Source organism: Lycorma delicatula, chromosome 1, assembly GCF_047948215.1.
Source record: "Lycorma delicatula isolate Av1 chromosome 1, ASM4794821v1, whole genome shotgun sequence".
Taxonomy (NCBI): Eukaryota; Metazoa; Arthropoda; class Insecta; order Hemiptera; family Fulgoridae; genus Lycorma; species Lycorma delicatula.
The window spans coordinates 118,930,040-118,936,046 of NC_134455.1; the positions used below are offsets into that span (position 1 = coordinate 118,930,040).

Sequence of the window (6,007 nt, forward strand, 5' to 3'; positions counted from 1 at the left end):
ACCCCTTGAGCAAATTGTAATACGTTATTCAATTCTGTGCAAGGTTTCTCAATCTTTCCGTCTGTGCAAGTGCTTTTTTACCGAGTGGACTATTCAGTACACGTGGATCTACGAGAGGTTATCTCTAAAGTAAAGACCGTTTCATTGTAAAATAATTTACGAGTATTCTGAAAACTTAAAAAATATTTTTATTTCTCTTAAACTACATACCTTATGTACTACTTTCTATATAATCGCCAGATAAATTAAGACATTTATCGAAGAGATACACCAGCTTTAATATACCCTCGTTGTATTATTCTACCGCTAGTCCATTTAGCCACTGATTTAACAGCATTTTTAAGTTCATCATCTCCCGCGAATTGGGTACCACTCAAAACTTCTTTCAATTTTCCAAACACAAGGTGCTAAATCCGGACTATATGGTGGGTGATCGTAAATTTCTCATCCAAATGTTCTCAGTAAATCACGTGTCGGACCCGTAACATGTGGACGTGCATTGTCGTGCAGCAGGACGACGCCATCGGTCAGCCGCCCACGTCGCCGATTTTGAATGGCACGTCGTAACTTACGTAGTTCGCAGTAGGCTTCTGCATTTATAGTCGTTCCACGCGGCATGAAATCAATCAGCAGTATGCCAAACACATGTTGTTTTGGCTTGCTCATTGAAGTGAATATGGAAAATAATTACAGAAGTATTGAAAATATTAATCCCTTTCGCGCTGTCTTATCTCTGTGAAAAGGATTTTATTGTCTATGGTTTGGCTGAAAACTAAATATAGGAATTGTCTTTTAACACTTGAAAACAATTTGCTTTTGTGTTTCTAACATAGATCCACATACAGAGAAACTTTTAAATGAAAAACAAACACAACCACCTAATTAATTTATTTTCTTTAGAAGTGCACTTGTAAATGTAAATAAAATGTTAATAATAAATGATTTTTTTTTCACAGAATGATTTCATTATTATTTACGTGTGAAGTTATAGGTTAATTTTGCAACTCCTCTTTCATATTTCTGCAACTCCCAGGTTGAGAAACACTGATGTAAACAAAAAAAGCACGTATGAGCGAATGTATGTAGGTTGCACTGCTTTAACCCTTATATATCAGAACTGACATTTCTTTATATGGGGCATTCATATTTAATTTTTTTTTCAAAATTCATTATGGGGGTACCTCAGAAAAAATATTGGAGGATATCATGAAAAAGCCAATTTATTATTTTTTTGAAGGCATTTTAGAGAAAACTTTATTACAGAAAATATTTTACCTGCAGCGCTAGCATAAATAATGCAAAAAATGTTCAAAATCAACCCCCAGCTCCTAAAACTGAAATATATGTTTTTTGTTCTTTTGCTTTTAATTTAAATGTCTTTCAAAGATTTTTTGAAAGTCCATACTTCACATATAAGAGCTAAAAAGAAATGCCTACATTTTTTTTTTAAATTACAGACCCCCAGATATAAAAGTTTTTTTGTTAAAGATTACTTTTTAAAAACCTTTTTTTAAATTTTCCTCACAGAGTAAGGAAGCCTGACCCTATAGGGGAAGACATCCTCCCATGTGGCAGTTTCGGTCACCACGCCATCCCCTCCATACCTAGTCCTTATGAGCTTGCCATGTGTGATATTCCCATCGGTGTGCTATTATCATTAAGAACTCTCAAGAAAAGGAAATAAAACACATCTAAACTAAGTCTCACAAAAGAATAAATAACAATAAAGGAACTGAAACCCAATACCTACCTGAAAGGTAAAGAGTTGAGTTCAACACACAATAACAAAGAATACAAGAACAACAAAGATAAAAAAAACACAACCAAAACAGAAAGTCCAAGTGGCACCCTAGACCTCCTCAGCAATCCTTTCTTTTGCCAAATAATTTATACAGTTTCTCCAGTATGACCCATTCGGCCTGATTTTGCAAATTAACACAGAGATCTAACGCCAACCTGAAAATATCGAGCTGGCAAATAGTGTCCATGCGCATCAACTCGTGCTTTGAGCATTCACACAAAACATGCTGAACGTTATCCAACTATCAACATTGCAAACACTATGTGCACCAGGCCAAACTCCTGCAGCCTGTCCCTAAAAACGCCATGTCCAGAAACATATTGGTCACATATTTGTTTGGGTTTACTCAAGAGGCAAACTAACATTTGAAAAGAGACCATGCGTATAACATCTGCCCTCTGCCTCATCCCATCAGCCTGCCACAAAGCATTGCCATGTTGTTCAATTTCCCAAATTTTTTCAGTAGTTAACTCACCTAACTTCTTGGCACAATAACACTGCTGCCTCTCTGACACAAGCAAATTATTGGTTTCACGCCTGCAATCACCAAGATTGCCTCCCATGAAATCATGTTGTAGCCACCTGCTACTGTTAACAATATTAGGCAATGAGCCCTTAACAATATATCCCGATAGCTTTTGAATTTTAGCCTGTCCACACAGATTGGGGCCCATATAGCATAATTGCTTCGCAGATGCCCTTATAAAGGATACTCATGGTCTTAAAGTAAAGAACACAATCAGGATTGAACACCTGTCGAATACCAAAGGAGGCATTACAGGCCTTCTACATGACATATTGAAGGTGCTTCTTAAATTGCATTTCCTCATTTAGAAACACCCCAAGGTACTTTTGAATCTGAACATACTTCATATGCTGGCCTCCCATTGAAACACGGACTCGCTAACTCACTGCCAAACGGCCTTTGAGAAGCATCATCATGGTCTTCTCTGGGCTACATTATCTTATGTTGATGACCCCAAAGCTTGAGTATGCTGCAAGCCTGAGTGGCTTGGAGTTCTACCTCCCTCCACAAGCATTCTTCGATCAGTAGAACCCCATCGTCAGCATAAGCCATGATGCAACACCTGCTGGGCAACCTCGGCCACATAAGAGAATCGAACTCCACCACCCACACAAAGGACCCAATCATACTGCCCTCGGGACAACCCTTGGACAGAGTCTTGCCTATCTCATGGCTGCCCTTGCGGAGCAGCACATCCCGATCAATGAAGTAACTTTAGAAAACCTAAAATTCACTCACAGTGCTTCCTCTTCTTTGCAGTTGATAAATGGCCAAGGGCCATCACAGATTATTTTGAATTTTGAAGTTTAAATCTTAATTTGGTAATCATGGCTTGACTGGTACCTGGGAAAGTCATGGAGTACTTTGATAACTTTTTTCAAAGTTACAAAGTTAGAATATAAACTAGCAAAGATTGTTCTGATATTTGAATTTTACAAATTTACATATACAATAAACCTCAAGTTTTTCTAACACTAAAAATATTTTTACATGAGACTTCAATAAAATTGATAGGAAAACTAGGTTAAGAAAATAATAATAATAATATGTCAGCTTACGATAGGCTTTTTGGTTTGTCTGGAATTTCTCCATCACCCCATTCGGTCGCCCTAAAGCATAAGACTGAATGTCTGTGCCACAAACAGCTATTGAGCCATGAAACAGTTTAGCAACCAGTGTCCAAACTAACTCCTAGAGCTAACCTAAAAGCAAGAGCAGAATACACGTGGTACCATACACCACTCGCTTGCGTGTCCCACTGCCATTTGTCATATATCACTAAAATGGATAGGTGCAACCCATCAACTACTAAAACATATATGACTATCAATAATTAAATTTATCTCATCAAAGACAGCAATTAGCTGCCACACCTAAGCGCTGAATTCCAGCAAGTACCTGTCCACCATTAAATCACTTGGAGCTTTAATCTGGCTGGTAGCCAGCCATCTCTCTCAGTTAGCTTCCTGCAGCAGCACGGTAGGAGCCTTTTCCCTTAGGTAAACTACTGATGTCGGTTGAACAAAGCAACCACATCAAGGAACTTCCACACGGTCCAACAATATGGTTTTCGCTACATTGACTCACAGCTTGTGAGTAGCCAATTTTCCCCTTGACCACTAAGTTCCAGGGTGGCCTGAGTTCTGGTCCCCCCCCCCCCCCCAAGAGCTGGGCAGTTGAACATCATGTGTTTGTTTGACTGGACCTCCCCACAGAACTCATCAGCTGCCAGATGGAGCCAAAACAAATATTGGTTTAAATTTATATGGTTGGAGAGCACTCGGGATCCTGTTACCCTTAAAAACGAAGGAGAGGCATACCATCCCTCAGATGGTATAAATCTATAAAAAGGAGCTTCCCTTAGTCATGGCGTTCTATTCTTGCTGCCATGCTTCCATCGCGTGGCTGTAAAGTCTCCTCCGCAGGCGGGAGATGGGCAACTGTTTGAAATTTAGAACTGGTGAATTGAGATTACCGTTCCGCTCCAGTACAGGCCTGGTTCAAAACCGCATCCCAAATACCTCAGCCTCCTTGCCTCTTCGCAATTTCCATATGGCTGCCCAAACTTTCACCACTAAATCAGTTGGGAGAGTCTTTCCCAAAATGGTAGTAACCTCATAGGAGGTTGTTTTAAAAACACCAGTGCATACGATTAAGGCTCTGCACTGGACACCTCTTAAATTTTGAATAAGTGCTCAAATTTCTTTCCAACCTATGTAGCCAAATGTATGCAGCATAAGAAGTCATATTCATAGACACCTCTGTACACCATGTACAAATGATGGCCCAACAGTCCATGATCCTTCCGAGCAATCCTCCTACGTTTGTGCATGACAGAAATGGCATCCACCATTAATTGCCTAATGTGGTTGTTAAACAGCAACTTCTCATCAAACAAAACAAGTAGGTACTTATAAACTCTAACTTTGCTGATTACACAGCCTTTATACTTAATATGGGGGTTATGACTGTACGATAATTTATCTGCACCCTTGAGAAGCATAAACTGTATCTTGAGCACAGAAACCTTTAAATTTTGCATATCCATCCAGGCCTCTGCGGATGACAAAGCCACCTGCACCTGGTTTTCTAGCTGTGGTTGTGAATTACCACCAACTAACAGGAGGCAGTCATCAGCGAAAGCCTGGGCCTTGACCCCTTCCGGGAATGTCAATCCCAGAAATCTGTCAAATACCAGGTTCCTCAGCAAGGGACTGAGAACAGAACCCTACAGGCTTCCCCTAGTGACAGATTTTTCCACAACTAGGTGCACATCCTTAAACAGCGCTGTATGGTTAGACAAATTGTCACGTACCACGACCTGCAGGGCTATGGGAACATTGCGGTGTTCCAACTCATAGAGGACAGAACTCCTCTATTTTATTTTTATTTTTATTTCAATAAAAATTGCCAAAACATATTTACAGTCAGTGCTTTCCACTTTGGCAAGAGCATTTAGGATAGGCTTATTATTCGTAGCTTAAATTTTCTTTTCATTTCTTTCTATCAAGCACACATTCTTGCATTTTTTGCAATGAATTTTACCATACAGACAGTTTTTATTTTTGGTCTACCAGTATATTAAAAATCAATATATACTTATGCAGTTATAAAAAAATGGATGTTATGATCTAAACTGGAAATATTTTATTAAAATTCAGCAACTGCTAAACTATAATCATCTGTATTGATTTATGTTATAATTTCTCTCTCACTATACCTTTATTTAAAGAGTCAAATGTGTGGTTATCCGAAGGACCATAAGCATATTATTTCAAGGCTTAAATTGAAAACTGTACAATTACTTTCATATTTTTATACATTAAATTAATTTTACAACACACTTTTTTTTTTATTGTGCTGGTTTATTTTCATAATTTATTATTTTTATTCATGATCACAACTGTAAATTAGCTAACACTCAGTGATATATTTAATACCACTCGTGCAAATCCTCTCTTAAAGCAAATTCTTGCTCATCAATTAATACAATGAAATTTACTCAAATTTCTTCAAGCTTTGAAAGAATCAAAAAAATCTCATTAGAGAGGACCGTAAATCTGTCAGTAATATAGTTTATTCACTTTCACATTATGATATGCTTAGCTTTCAGAGTGGAGGAGGAAATACAAACTAACTTATTAACCTTAACCTGAATCAACTGTCATTAAAATTACAGA

At 38.1% G+C, this 6,007-nt stretch overlaps 1 protein-coding gene across 1 annotated transcript in view; it reads left to right on the forward strand.

Moving 5' to 3' along the window:
* Rbm13 (RNA-binding motif protein 13) overlaps positions 1-6,007 on the forward strand; it is a 279,868-nt gene that overhangs the window by 194,871 nt on the left and 78,990 nt on the right. The gene's annotated exons all lie outside the window — the stretch shown is intronic.